At 46.5% G+C, this 15,875-nt stretch overlaps 1 protein-coding gene and 1 long non-coding RNA gene across 8 annotated transcripts in view; one reads left to right on the forward strand and one right to left on the reverse strand.

The window, feature by feature from the left end:
- Positions 1 to 15,875, reverse strand: part of ZBTB7C (zinc finger and BTB domain containing 7C) — a 352,767-nt gene that overhangs the window by 324,851 nt on the left and 12,041 nt on the right. The window lies entirely within an intron of this gene.
- On the forward strand, positions 594 to 10,437 carry LOC128347976 (uncharacterized). Its single transcript, XR_008317860.1, has 4 exons — positions 594 to 705; positions 9,272 to 9,319; positions 9,440 to 9,594; positions 10,323 to 10,437. It is a non-coding gene; the product is annotated as an uncharacterized LOC128347976 (long non-coding RNA).

Raw genomic sequence — 15,875 nt, forward strand, 5'->3', positions numbered from 1 at the left:
GAGTGGTCATGAGGGAGGAAAAAGCCCCTTCAGGAGAAGGAGGCTGCCGTTGTGTGAATTAGATGAGGAAATAAGATGAACAAAATCTGTTAACTCAGGAAGGGAGAGAGAGAGAGAGAGAGAGAGAGAGAGAGAGAGAGAGAGAGAAGGGAGGAGAAGAAAGGCAGAGGGGAAGAGTGAGTGGAGGAGAGAGAAAGAGAGAAAAGGAAGGGAGGGAAAGAGAGAAAGAAGGAAGGGTGAGAGATGGGCCTGAGCCTGTCAGCGGCCTGAGGGGAACAAGTGACTATGGCAGCAGCGGCAGCAAGGAAGGGCCCAGTCAACCACTGCTGCTGTTTGGAGCTACCAAAGCCATTGGTGGAGGGAGACAGGCAGGCAGGCAGGCAAGGCCTGTTAGCAGCCTGAGGGGAGCGAGCAGCCATGGCAGTGGCAGCAATGAAGACGGGCCCAGTCAACCGCTGCTGCTGCTGCTGCTCCTCTAGGGAGAGGCAGGAGCAGGACTCAGATGAGGGTGGGGAGGTCTCTGGGGATAGGGGGATGCAGCTTGGCCAATAGGTGCCAGCAATGCTGCAGCCGCAACCAAGAGTGGTGAGGGAGATGGAGTAAAGGAATGGAGGAGTGACCAAAAAGGGTGAAGGGGATGGAAGCAACCAGATGGAGGAGGAGGAGCAGGAGTGCGGCTCAGGTGAGGATGGAGAGATCTCCGAGGTGAGTGGGCTATGACAGGGGGTGAGAGGAACAATACTAGAGCGCAGATGCTCTGCACGGGTTAAGCTAGCTCTAAAGGATTGCTCTTTAATGTTTCTCCTCACACCCCTCAACAATACCGAGTCAGACCACTGGTCCATCTAGCTCCGTAGTGTCTTCTCTGACTGGCAGCAGCATCTCCAAGGTTCCAGGCAAAAATCTTTCCTAGCAGGAGTTTCTCCCAGGCCAACTTGAGAATGCTAGGGAGTGAACTTGGGACCTTCTGCATGCAGGAAGTGATGCTCTATCATTAAGCTATGGCCCCATCCCCCAAGGCAGGGGTAATGGAGTTCTAGCGTCTGCACATATAAGAGTTGTTTTAATAGTTAAAAAAACAAAACAAAACCCTAAGGCAGAGTAGGCAATGCTGGCTCTCCCAGAACATAGAAAGCTGCCATATACTGAGTCAGACCATTGGTCCATCTATCCCAGTATTGTCTACACAAACTGACAGGAGTCTCTCTCGGTCCTATCTTGGAGAAGCTTCCAGGGAGGGAACTTGGAAACTTTTGCTTTTCCCAGAGCAGCTCCATCCCCTGAGGGGAATATCTTACAGTGCTCACACATGTAGTCTCCTACTCACATGCAACTCCAGTTACTGTTGAATCACAACTCCCCTCATCCCCAATACATTGTGGCTGGAGATGATAGCAGTTGTAGTTCAGCAACAGTTGGAGAGCCAGGGTCACCCACCTCTGCCCTAAGGGGAATATCTTACAGCAGACAGTGCATGCATGTAGTCACCTATCAAAATGCAAACCAGGGCAGACTCTGCTTAGCAGAGAGAGTGATTCATGCTCGCTAATGCAAGATCAGCAATCCCTCCCTCCTCCTCTCACACACTGGAAAGGTGTCGGGGTCTATAGGATCCATACAGGGGATGTAACTGGGCTCTCAAATTATCTAATCAACGCTGTATTGTCTATCTATATCCATAAACATTTAACTTATTTTGACCTGCACAAGCCTCTGGGATGAAGCAAGCCAGATATTAGAACGAGTAAATGGATATTTACTTCTGCAACAGAAGTTTACCACAGGCACAGCCGCCTCCCTCCATTTGCCAAGTCCATGGGCAAGATATAAGGCCAAATGCCCTTTAACCTCACTAGGAGCGACCCGAGTCTCTTAGTAATGAGATTAAAAAAAAAAAAAAATCTCTCTCTCTCTATATTTTTTTACAATACAAGATGGGATGGTGTAAAAGTAACATGTAAGAACGGAGTCCTGTCAACAGTGATGGGTGTTGCCAGGCAACCAGGAGGCAGAGATGAGGGATAATAAGGAAGAGGGCCAAAGTCACAGAGGTGTCAGCGGCAGCTGGAGGAGGGTGAGAAGAGGCTCTCCGGCTGGTGGACAGAATTAACCCCGTGTGCACCTGCCGTGCAGAAAAACTGAAGGAGAAAACAGAGCCGGCAAAATGGGCATGTGTGGTGCTGACGGAGATTCCCAGAATCCTCCCCTCCCATCTCTTGTGTTCTGGTGCTAGAGCCAACACCCCCCCCCCCCGGCAAAAGAGGCTGACCCAGGAGCCAAAACTCACTGGGCTGTGCACCCCAGGCTGGCTATGAGATCAGGGCAATAGCTTTATCCTTGGCATCAGTGTCAAGGGGATCCATTTTATTTATTTATTGTTTCTCTGTGTAAACTGCCCTGAGCCATTTTTGGAAGGGTGGTATAGAAATTGAATTAATTATTAATTTAATAATAATAATAATAATAATAATAATAATAATAATAATAATAATACAAACAGACTTTTCCACCCTAAGCAGAGAACAGGAGACCAATCTATAGCAAAGCTGTGAGGCAGACTGAGAGGGGGAATGGGAGTCACGTGTCGAAAAGCATCATAAAACTCGTCAGGCCGGGTAATCGTAACTAGCTGACAGCAAGTCACATCACCCAAGACTGAGACTAGCCCCACAACGATAACAGAAGACTCTCAGCCTATCACAGGCTGGGCTGAGTGCAAGCGTTTTAAGACGGCAGCAGGACCCGGCTGATGGTTATCTACAAATATAGTTCTCAACCTTGGGTGATCTGTTGTTGTTCTTGGACTACAACCCCCATCAGCCCGTCACAGTGGCCAAAGGGATGATGGGAGTTGCAGTCCAACAACTGCTGGAGACCCGTGGTTGAGAAGCCCTGGTTTAAGACAGTGTTTCCCAACTGGTGTGCACATGAGACACTGGCCAGTGTGCCACACTGACTCTTTCCAAGTCAGCTGCTCCAAAGGTGGGGTGTGTGTGGAGCCAACTCTCTCCATAATGCACAGTCATGTCCCTCCCACTGTTAAAGGAGCTAGTTAGCTCCCAAAGCCAGCTTGAAATAAATATGGAAGAAAACACTGCAAAACAATTTTTGAAATTATTTTGCAAACTTTCTAACAGCAAAACAAAACCAGGTGGAGAGAGTGGCACTGTGCCACTTTAAAAAAATAGCATGCCACCAGACAGGGCAGATAAAAAACAAAGATGTTTTTTAAAAAATCAGATTTTTAAAAATTTAAATCAGATTTTTACATTTAAATTAGATTTTTTAAATAAAATGCTTTTTGAGGAAAAAATCTATTTAAAGATAGTTTTCTATTTAAGATAAATTATAGTCCAAAGGTTATTCATCATGAAATAAGGATTAGTTTTTAATTATGTAGCATGAGACCGTATATATGCAATGTTTAAATTTTTTTGGTAAATGAATTCCATTAATCCATTCACAATGTTATGCTCTTCCAGAGGTTTCTGTAAGATTATTTCGGGCAATTTTTCTATCTAGAAGAGGACCAAAAATGAAACCTTCATCTGGTTGTAAATATTAGGATTATACCAGCAAGAATGAGTCTTTATGTAAAAAAACAAAAACCCATGATTTAAATCTAGTCTTACTGACTAGTGATTTAAATCGTGGTTTAAATCATAGTTTAAACTGATTTGATTTAAATCAAATCCACCCTGCCAGCAGATAAAACATTTGGGGAACACTGGTTTAAGGAATAACTGATAGTAATGTGGAAGCGGGGAAATGTTCCAAGGCTCTCCAGGTCGGAGTCTCCGATGGCTAAGGACATACAGTCAACTCAAACACATGTGATGCAAATTAATTACCATTGCTGCTTTTTCTGGCAGGGAGATACAGAAAAAGGATTGTGCTTGTTGTAGGCTACCTGCCTGTCACGTAGCTCAAGGCAGAGGAAATCTAAAGGGGGGAAGCAAGAAATGCTCTTGAAGGTGGTGGGGGGAGATCTTAGGGAGGCCCTCTTTGTTAGTTGGAGAACTGGACTTCTGCTTGAATATTCGGTTTTTAAAAAATCAGCACTCCGTCCACATCCTCCTCCCCTGATCAGGATGGCTCATTATGGCTCTTCTCTGTTCACTGGAGCAAGGAATCTTCCGAAGGCCAATGAATTAATCGTAGCAGGCGCTCCAGCTGAAGCATCCTTCCTCATCGTGGAGAGTGCGGAACATGTGTGAAGATTTATCCACCCATCATTCATTGCCAGCAGTATGATTAGAAACCTGAAATGACATTGGCACTAATCCACTGGTAGTCAACACACACAGAAGCAGCTACTAAATTGCTTGCTCCTGAGCAGTGAGGGACAGGCTACCGGCGCTCTTTTCCTCTTGCGAACAGATCATTGCTAAAGGGGTCCCTGAGCCCAGGGGCGTAGCTATAATTGAGCAAAAGGGTTCAAAGAACACGGGCCCCCAGCTTCTGAGGGCCCTCCAGCTCCATCCCTCCTTTTTTTCGTTATCTCCCTCACTCTGGGGGGCCACCAGAGAGAGGGATGAACAGGGGCCCCCTCTCCCCTAGCTACGCCCCTGCCTGAGAAAGTGGCTTGCATCCAGAATGCCCCCATGCAACCACATTCTGCTCTGCAGTCTCTTTTATCAGGAGCCCCTGGGCAAGGCAAGCAGCAGCCAGCCAGCATGGAAATGCAGAGCAGATTTCCCCTTGCTGCTGTGCCAACTCTTGAGGAGGGAAAGATCCTAGCCATAAAGGAAACGGGTTCATGAGTGGAACGTTAGTTAAATTTCCTTCTCTCCTCCTCATGTGTGTTATGCACATGTGTACACTTTATATTCCTCCTGCCTCTGGGCGATGAATTCTAAGAGCAACCCCTGCATGCGAGACATCTACGGCACAAGCTTTCTTAGGCCACCTGATGGTTTCCAGCTTGACCACGCATGCTAATGTTCTCTGCAGCTGACCCTTGGCTAGCAAAGGAGGTAAGAAATTGTGGCCGTGTTTGCTGATGCACACACAGGCTTCCTGTGAAATTTTTCTTTTCTTTTTAAAGGAAATGCAAAAGACAATGCTCACAATTTTATTATATTTATTTATTTATTTATCTATTAATTAATAAATAAATAAATAAATAAATAGAATGTACTGACTAGATCTGAAGTCCACCAAGGAGCATGTGGTGTATAGATCCAGCCCACACCCCCACTTTTATCCTCACAACAATCCTATGAGCTTAGTTAAGTTACCCAAGACCTATCTCAAGCTTCCTGACTAGGCAAGAGTTTGAACACAGGCCCCAAGCTTGCATTAAATCTCCATCACTTCATCCACAACACCAAGGGTGTTCTCAAAATTAGGTCTGCAGATGTTGCTGGACTACAACTCCCATCATCTGTAGCTGCAAATGCCATTGTGACTGTGGATGATGGGAGTTGTAGTCCAACAACATCTGAGGACTCCAATTTGAGAATGCCTGCACTACTGCACTAGCTCTCTGTAAGGTATCTTCCAAGAATAAAGCAATATGTGGACAAGCAGTTGTTTTGTGACGAACAATTCTTTATGTGGCTGGCTATCCATTGCATCATTGTAATTGTTATCCACCCTGAGTACTTGCAGATAGGCCAGTTAAAGAATCAAACAAATAAAGAATCAAATAAATAGGGGAAACCCACTGTGAATGGAGATGATGGGTTGTAGTCTGGCAGCATCTGGGAACTCAAGGCTGGGAACCCCTGGTCCAAGCCCTAAGAGCAGGGCTTACATACTATGATACACTAAAAATAAGATCTGTGCCACCCATAAATACATCCTCAAGGGCTGCGCAGCCCTCAGGGACATACCATTTTTTTCAGTTGGCATAGAGGAGTTCCTGGTAAAAACTGCCACTTCCACACTGGGCTGGTGCAATTAATTGGCAAGTTCTGTTAGGCTGTACCGGTGCATCCTTGCTGTGCTGGTCAGCCATTTATTCAAAAAAAGAAAAACTGAGAGCCTCAGAAGGTCAGTTCTGCAAATAATCAAATGCTGTTCTTGCATGAATCAACAGAAGAATCACAGAATGCCCACAGCCCCACCTAAAGTTGTGTGCAGACTATTATTTTTGTGAAGCAATGGGAACGATATTTCTCTTGCCACTGCCATGCCAATAGCCCTGATCCTGCTTCAGTAGCTTGAGAACTGCAAAGAGTAATGAAGGAGAAAAGGAACCCCGCTGCAGGGGAAATAGCCTGTTCTGCTGCCCACTCAATTTTATTTTATTTTTAAACAGGCAGGAGATGTTTACGATAGTCTCAGAAAGGTCACCACACAGTGTCAACACAAAAACAAAGAATTCAGAAAGTTAAAAAAATGTTCTTGAAACAGTGGGATGTTGTTGTGGGGAAAGAGGTAGCCTTCTGGGTCTTTCCCCACACTTCTCTTTCAAAGCTGCGGGCTAAGAAAGTATGTTAAGACAAATTAGTAATTTAGGAAAACTAAAAAAAAAAAACACCAAAAAACAGTTCTAGAACTGCTCCACACACTGAGGTGAGGGAGTGTTTTGCTCTGAATGGACACTGCCCAATAGACACCTGGAACAATCATGCTGATATACACATGTGCCTCTTGTACCATTGCTGACTGCACTTCTGGAAGACTAGTTTAAACTTTCCAGAGTAATAGCAACACCAGTTATCTTTTCATTTTAGTCTTTCGTGAGTCATGAAAAAGGGTGGATATGGAGAACCGCTTAATGCCTAAATGGCTGGTTTTGATGTCACGGAAAGACTGTACCCCACCCCATATTAACCAGTGGGGATTGTGAACGACAAGATTAGCTTCACAGAAACAAAAAATGTTTCACAGGCACGATGATCTAAAAAAGTACAATTTAATTTGGAGATACTCCCAATAGTAATTATTTATTATTCATGCAGTGTTTTACTGAGTGACATAACCAACAAGTTTGTGCCCCAAGGAGCTTACAAGCAGAAATCTGGCAGAAAGAAGACAACAGAAGCCGGGATAAGGCAGCAAAAATATGCACAAATCCACTACAAATACTTAAGCTTTGTTTCCACTGGGGTGGGGACAAAGGTATTAAGCCAAAGACTTCACAAGAGAGGTGAGCTTTGAGAAGTGATCTGAAGGGGCAGAGAGAAAGCCATCCTCAGGAGGCATGTGTACATTTCAGTATATCACAGGTGCCTACTGGACTGTGTCCATGGGGACTGGCACATTTCTGGTGCTTAACCGTTCTGTGAGGACATTCCAGAGCTGAAGAAAAATCACACGGTAATATTGGTAGATGAGGCAAAGAGATGGGATGGGGAATATTTTCAAAAGCTATTTTTATTTAATTTTTGGATATTGTTTGCTGTTTTCTATCAGAAACTGTGCAAACATTGTATGCAACATTGCACAGAACATTGTTCAATTACACCAATAACATTTAGCATTTTATATGGTGGCTTAGGATGTTTGAAGCACTTCACACTGATTACTTCAGTAATTTTTACAACAAACCTGTAAGGTAGGTCAGTATTATTATCCCCATGTTGCAGCTAGAAGTGGGAGCTGAGGCCAGGCTTTGGCCATTGTGACAGGGAATGATGGAAATCGTAGTTCAACAACTTCTGGGGACCAAAGGCTGAGAAGCCATGTCCTAACTCACAGCTCAGCGTTTCGTGATAACACAGTCCTAAGCACATTTACTGAAGAGTAAGACCCAATGAGTTCAAAAGAGCTTACTCCCAAGTAAGAGCGCACAGGACTGCAGCTTCTGCCTAATACTACACTTATAGCAAGTGTGGTGTAGTGGTTAGAGTGTTGGACTAGGACCAGGGAGACCCCAGTTCAAATTCCCATTCAGCCATGAAACTCATCGGGTGACTCCAGGCTGGTCCCTTACCGTTCAATTTAACCTACCTCACAGGGTTGTTGTGAGGATAAACATAACCATGTACACCACTCTGGGCTCCTTAGAGGAGGAGTGGGATATAAATGTAAAACTAAATAAAAAATAAACTTCTTAGTACTGCTACAAAAAACCTACAAAATGGCTTGGCCAAATATAGTGGCAGGGCATCAAAAAAAGCAAGACCAACTGTGCAATCGGCAAGTATTGTCCACAAACACCACCTCCAAGTTTCTGTCCTAAGCTGCATTTCATGGGAAAGCTGATCCAGCTTCTTAAGAAGCATAAAGTGATGCACACTGGGATGAAAAACCCCAGCTTCAAGTATACGCTAATGGGATCTGAGCTGTCGGTGACGGACCAGGAGAGGGATCTTGGGGTCGTGGTGGGCAACTCGTTGATAGTGTCGACTCAATGTGCAGCAGCTGTGAGAAAGGCCAATTCCATGCTAGGGATCATTAAGAAGGGGAATGAAAATAAGACTGCTAATATTTTAATGCCCTTATACAAAACTATGGTGCAGCCCCACCTGGAGTACTGCGTATAATTGTGGTCACCACATCTTTAAAAGGACATTGGAGGACTGGAAAAGGTGCTGAAGAGGGCAACCAAGATGATCAGGGGCCTAGAGCACCTTTCTTATGAAGCAAGGCTACAACACCTCATGCATGGTGTGGAGAAAGTGGATAGAGAGAAATTCTTCTCCCTCTCATATAACACAACAACCAGGGGTCATGCCATGAAATGGATTGCCAGGAAATCTAGGACCAACAAATGGAAGTACTTTTTCACACAACGCATAATCAGCTTGTGGAATTCTCTGCCACAAGATGTGGCGACAGCCAACAACCTGGATGGCTTGAAGAGGGGTTTGGATAACTTCATGGAGGAGAGGTCTATCAATGGCTACTAGTCGGAGGGCTATGGGCCACCTCCAGCCTCCAAGGCAGGATGCCTCTGAGTCCAAGGTGCAGGGGAGTAACAGCAGGAGAGAAGGCATGCCCTCAACTCCTGCCTGTAGGCTTCCACTAGCATCTCATGGGCCACTGTGTGAAACAGGATGTTGGACTAGATGGGCCTTGGGCCCGATTCAGCAGGGCTGTTCTTATGTGTATGTTGGCTGTTTTCTTAGATTCCCTGAGGGAGGGACAATCATATTCCTTTTTGCGTCAGATTATTGTAAAATTAGCACCACTTACTGTGCTGATCTTAAAATACATTTGGGGACACACCCTGTCCACTAGGCACACCTGCCACCTCCCCTCCCCACTTTCCACATCCTCCCTCTCTCAGCATGCCAAGAGAGCCATTTGTTACAGAGCTGAAGTATTTCCTTTTCTATTCTAATATTTCCTGTGTAATCCCTCCTCTCTCTTACAGCTTGGCATCAAAATCATCATGCAGAAGAGAAGCCTGGAGATTTAAAAGGTTTGTTTGGTTTTTTGTTTTGTTTTTTACCCTGTACCAAAACAGTCAATAAGAGAAAAGACAGTTTGATCTACTGAATGCTTGTAGCTTCCTGTTGTTGATTTTTTGTTTTCTTTTCAGAGCTTTCAGAGATCACGAGGATGAGACTTCTTTAGTTGTCACAACAGCATGACAACTGGGTTGCACTGCTATCGCATCAAACATCATCCCATTCTTGGATCAGGAGAATGTAGATATGAAACCGAATGCAAGAGAACCCACTGATAACAGTGCAGGTTAGCAAGACTACCGCCCCTTGAATACTAAAAGGAAACTTCCTGTGCATTCTCTAGGTTAACCAACAATACCCCCTACCATTGTAGAACTGGAAAAGGTGCAGAAGAGGGCAACCAAGATGATCAGGGGCCTAGAGCACCTTTCTTATGAGGCAAGGCTACAACACCTGGGGCTGTTTAGTTTAGAAAAAAGGTAGGGAGACATGAGCGAGGTCTATACAATCATGCATGGTGTGGAGAAAGTGGATAGAGAGAAATTCTTCTCCCTCTCACATAACACTAGAACCAGAGGGTCATCCCATGAAATTGATTGCCGGGAAATCTAGGACCAACAAACAGAAGTACTTTTTCACACAATCAACTAGTGCAGGGATTCTCAAACTTGGGTCCGCAGGTGTTATTGGACTTCAACTCCCATAATCCCCAGCCTCAGTGACCTTTGGTTGGGGATTATGGGAGTTGAAGTCCAATAACACCTGAGGACCCAAGTTTGAGAATCACTGAACTAGTGGAATTCTCTGCCACAAGATGTAGTGACAGTGTTCTGTTTCTATTTCAGCACTGGCAAGTTCATGGACATAAATATGATGGCTATCCCCTTTATCAGTCCACAGCATTTGGTAGTCCGGGATATACTGCCACTGTCCAGAAGGTTCTATCTAGTTACTGTGATTTCTAGCCACTGACAGATGTACCCTCTGTGAATCTTTTCTCCCTCCTCTTTCCAGCCACTTTGTTAGCAAGTGCAGTGAGAGCTCCCCCTCCTGTTTTTGACCTGCTTTAATCAAGCCTCACTGTCAAATCCACAAGGCTTAAGAAACCACAGCAGATAAGAGATGGGATTTGAAGAGTGAATCGGAGAAGCAGTCTTTAACTTCACACATGAAGACAAGACGTTAGCAGGAACTGATAACGCTAACAAAGCAGCAGCACAAGGGATGCCTGTTCTTCACATAATGCAACAGTAACCAGTGGAACTCCCTGCCACTGTAGTGAGTCCTCACTATGGGCACTAATGGCATGTATGCTATTCTGAGCTCACTGGAATGCAAACTGGATTGATGGACAAAGTGCATTAGTGCGCGCAGAGGGGGCAAGTTAAATGCATGGAAGGAAGACGTATCATCAGCTGGAATATCATCAGCTTCTAAGGGTGAAGACAGACATTTCAGAGGGTGATGAAAGTTATTTGGATGCATGTTTGCTGCGCTTCAGGGCATGTTTCCAGGGCAGTTCAAACCATTTCCTCCACACTTAAAGTGAAAACAAATGTAACATTGTAAGTGTGATACAAGTGGTTTGAACACACGCCAGCGACCTGCAAACAAATGCATCAGAATCCAACAAATGCACATTCAAACCAATCCCAGTGTTAATTCTGCCTAGTGGGTCCTAGGGTCTGATCAAGGGCCTGGGGCACCTTCCTTATGAGGCAAGGCTGCAGCATCTGGGGCTTTTTAGTATGGAAAAGAGGCAACTATGGGGAGACATGAAAGAGGTGTATAAAATTATGCATGGAGTAGAGAGAGTGGACAAAGAGAAAATTTTCTCCCTCTCTCACAACGCTAGAACCAGGCGTCATCTCATGAAACTGAAGGCCAGGAAATTTAGGACCAAAAAAAAAGGTAGTACTTTTTCATACAGTGCATAATTAATGTGGTGATGGCCTTGGATGGCTTTAAAAAGGGGCTTGGACAAATTCATGGAGAACAGGTCTACCAAGGGGTACTAGTCTGGTGGCTAGAGAGGCCACCTCCAGCCTCAGAGGCAGGATAACAGCTGCAGGGGCGCAACAGCAGGAGAGCGGGCATGCATCTACCTCTTGCCTGTGAGTTTCTCAGAGGCAACAGGTGGACCACTGTGCGTAACAGGATGCTGGACGAGATGGGCCTTGGACCTGACCCAGCAAGGCTGTTTTCATGTTCTTAGGGCTGGGCCAAAACCCCACCCACCCCACCAGGAGACGATTTCAGATATTTTTCAGAGGCTTGCAAATGTCGAGGGGGAAACTTCTCCTGGTGGCAGCAGCAGTGCTGGAATCAGTTGCTGGCAGCTGCCAATTTATTTTCCCACAATCCCCTTGAGGAGCAACCCTAAATCTTCAAGGAGTAGCATTCCGAGGCGGGCTCTGGGGGAAAATGGCGGCTGCCAGTGGGAATCCATTCCATGGCGGAATTGTAGGGAAGCAGAGAGGCAGCCATCAGGGCTAGCACGGCTGCTGCAGCTGCTACTACCTCAGAACACAGCAGCGAAGAACCTGAAATTGGGTCGGAAATTTCTGTCCCCTTTTGTTCCTCAAACGTGACCCTAATTTAAGCTGAAAGCTCTCTTTTGAGAACTCCCAATCCCAGCTCGAGTTCTGTCTTCATCCTTGGAATATAGGTCTGTCTTCTTCCTAAAATGGTCTTCAGTAGCCTAGGGAGCCTAGGGTGGCCCACGTGCAGCCGCCGCAGCCCCCTGACCCCGCCCCCACATCTGACATCTAGCCACGCCCTCACACCTGACTTCAGAAGCGGGGGATGTAGTCTCCCTCCCAAATGGGGCCACACGGCCCCATTTGGAGGGGAGATCGCCCCACACTGCATTGGGCAGGGTGGGCCAGAGTGACTCTACCTGCCTTAAAGGCAGGTAGCCATTCCGGCCACGCTGCCAATGTAGCGCAGGCCGATCGCTCTCCTAAACAGGGCTACGCGGCCCCAATTGGGAGGGAGATTGATCGGCCTGCCGCGTTGGCAGCGAGACCAGGAGCGGCTATCCCTGCCTTTAAGGCAGAGAGAGTCACTCTGGCTGTGCTGCCAATACAGCGTGGGTGATTTCGGCTCCAAATGGGGCTGCACAGCCCATTTGGGACCGAAATAACGCCCCCCACGTCTGACATCAGATGCGGGGGGCGTCTGGGGCCCACACTCGCAGCCCCGATTGGTGTCGGCCCGAGTTCTTTGAACCCATTCGCCCAATGGTGGCTCCGCCCCTGATGGTCTGGAATTTCATATCAGGATTAGGAGTCAGATATATAGAAGCTCAGAGCGAACAAGGGAAACAGGAGTCTCCTACTAAGCCCTATTCAGACATCATGCTGAATACTCACACAAGTGTACAGTGTGCACAGGTACAATTATTCATATGTTTTGCTGAACACAGGTACAGCAGTATACTTCCTATCTGTACCATGCATTTAAGGGGCCTGTATCCAGGTTCACTTTTTAAATGAATGCAGGTACAGTCATTCACACAAAAACGTAAACAAGTGTACAGACATCTGTACATCCATACAACATAATGTATGAATAGGGCTCTATTCAGCCCCCATTCTGGAATAAAAACAGGCAAACCTTGGTCACTACTCTGAGCTTCCTTCCCTTTCACTTTTAAGGCAGGCCTAAGGATCCAAAACCCATATTTCTGTCTAGTGCACAGTCAGAAATCCAAGAAGCATCCTTGGGCAAAGCAGGTATCATGTTCTTCCAAAAACACTAGTCACACAAATGGCACAACTTGTACCACAGCTCCTGTCATCTTTTTCTCCCTACCTCCACCAGAACAAGCTAAAGCTCCCCCTTGTGTATCTGGTCCGTGATCCCCAAAACTAAAGCTATGCAGATTACTGCTAGGCACAGCTAATAGCTTGAAAGGATGGCAGGTCACTTACCCAGGTCACCTCCAGCCTCAGAGGCAAGATGCCTCTCAATACTAGTTGCGGTGGAGCAACAGCAGGAGAGAGGACATGCCCTTACCTCTTGCCTGTGGGCTCCCCAGAGGCATCTGGTGGGCCACTGTGTGGAACAGGCTGGTGGACTAGATGGGCCTTGTGCCTGATCCAGCAGGGCTGTTCTTATGCAGAGACTGTCTGAGATACCCACAGCCACAGGGATGCCAACGAAGTTTTGTACAACTCTAGAGCTGCATCCTAGAATCTCTTGCAATGTCACCAAGAATGCTGGGCACAGCTCATGATCATGCAGGAGCGCCATCCCAGCATCTTCTGCAACACAGCAAGAAACCCAGGGGCATAACTCTCAAGTGGAGCAGCACAGACACTTAAGGAAGCAATATCTCTTAGCACAGGAGTTCTCAACCCGTGGTAGTCCAGATGTTGCTGAACCACAACTCCCATCATCCACAGCTAAAACTGTGTGATGTGAATTTTAGTTCAACATCTGGAGTGCCACAGGTTAGGAACCCACCCTAGGGCATCCCAGGCTTGCTACACATCTGCATGCAAGGGGACGCAGTGTGCAATTTGGCAGACCAGCAATGGTTTTAGGCAATTGAGGCTCTCCACTTTGATTTTAAATAATGCCAATTCTGAGATTTCATGGCTGTAGAGCTTACATTTGAGAACGTGCTGCTAGTATTAATAGAAAGCTCCAGTGTCCAAGGAGTGAGGCTTCTGCAGGTACTCAGCTCCCTTCTGCATGTGCCACAGCTATACTCCCCTTCCCATGCGCAGCTTAGGGACACCTCACAATATGGACCCAGAGACATCGTTAGCTACTTAAAATATCTGGGGCCCAGCCCTACAGGGCCCGATCAGACCCAGAGCCTCCTCCCATTTTGATAATTACACCTTTTCATGTTCTCTAAAGGAATCCAACAATCTCTTCCAGTGTTTGGAGCCAACCACCACCAGGACATCCTTGTTATATATCCCATGTTTGGGCCAGAGGCATTACTAGGCCCTATTAGGGCTGCGTCCCTATCCCACAGTACAAGCTTAATTCTCAAATTTCCCTGCCCTTAGCAATCACTTCTTGCAGTGGCCATGTGAAATTTGAGGGGGTCCCCCCCACACACACACATCTTTTGGTTGGGCTTTTGAACTTCTGGCCCTTATTAGGACGAGCAGCACCCTGCCAAAGGGGGTCGGGCTTTGGTGGCAGCCTTCAGGGGTGGGACTGAGGGCTGGGGCCAATTTATGGTTTTGGAATCTTCCCCCACAGTGCCAGGCTTTCTCTTATTCCCCAGCTAGTTCTAAGTGGCAGGGCTCTGGTACAGGTGCCGGAGTAGGGGGCACTTCTGGAACAGCTATTACAGCAGTGGTGGGATTCCAAGAGGCCTTGGAGGGTTTTAGAGCTGGTTCTGCCGGTGATTCTGTTGATGCACTGGTAGAGCTTACCAGGACAGTAGACACTATCGCCCTAAGTGCCTTCTCCATTCCGCTTCAAGATTGGCCCAGTGGTACACCGAACAGCTACGGGAGCTGATGCGGCAAGGGAGAAGCCTAGAGAGTAAGTGGGAGATGTCTCAACTTGAATCCGACAAGACACAACATAAAACCCATTTGAAGGCTTATTCTGCGGCAATACATGCAGCAAAGAAGCAATTCTATTCTGCATGTATTGCGTTTGCAAGTTCGCGTCTAGTGGAATTGTTCAGAGTTGTGAGGGGATTGACTTAGGTTCCCTCCTCTCTGAACTTAGATCTGGATTTTTGATCATCCCGCTGTGATACTTTTAATAACTTTTTTGCGGATAAAATCTCTCACATTCGAGCCGACTTGCACTCCACAGACCACGGTTATGGCAAGGTCGATTGTAGAGGTGTCCAGAAACTCCTTTGGTTCAGTTAGAATGGATTAGTTTCAATTTGTGACTCCTGAGGATGTGGACAAGCTCCTTGGAGATTTTCGGCCTACCACTTTTCCTTTCGACCCATGGCTTATAACGTCTAGCAGGGAAGCTGTTGGAGATGGCCTAGCTGACACCATAAATGCCTCACTGAGAGAGGGCAGGATGCCGCCATGTTTGAAGGAGGCAATTGTGAGACCTTTTTACTTAAGAAGCCTGCCCTGGTGCCTTCAATGATGGATAATTAAAGGCCAGTCTCCAACCTCCCTTGGGTGGGCAAGGTAATTGAGATGGTGTTGGCTGATCGACTCCAGGCAGTTTTCGAAGATACTGTTTACCTAGAACCATGGTATCCTTCTGTATTGTCTGCGGGATTTGGTTATAGGTGGTATTGCTTTGCAGTGGTTCCATTCCTATCTCTCCAGTAGATTCCAGATGGTGATAGCTGCTCTCTGAAACAAGAGCTATTGCATGGTGTCCCTCAGGGCTCCATCCTATCTCTGATGCTTTGTAACATCTACATCAGGCCTGCTCAACTTTGGCCCCCCAGCTGTTTTTATACAACTCCCATAAACCCTAGCAACAATAGCCATTAGCCAGGGATTATGGGAGTTGTACGCCAGCATCTGCAGGAGGGCCAAAGTTGAGCAGTCCTGATCTACATGAAACCGCTAGGTGAGATCATCAGGAGCAGGGTGTTATCAATATGCTGAC

Source organism: Hemicordylus capensis, chromosome 2 (genome assembly GCF_027244095.1).
Source record: "Hemicordylus capensis ecotype Gifberg chromosome 2, rHemCap1.1.pri, whole genome shotgun sequence".
Lineage (NCBI taxonomy): Eukaryota > Metazoa > Chordata > Lepidosauria > Squamata > Cordylidae > Hemicordylus > Hemicordylus capensis.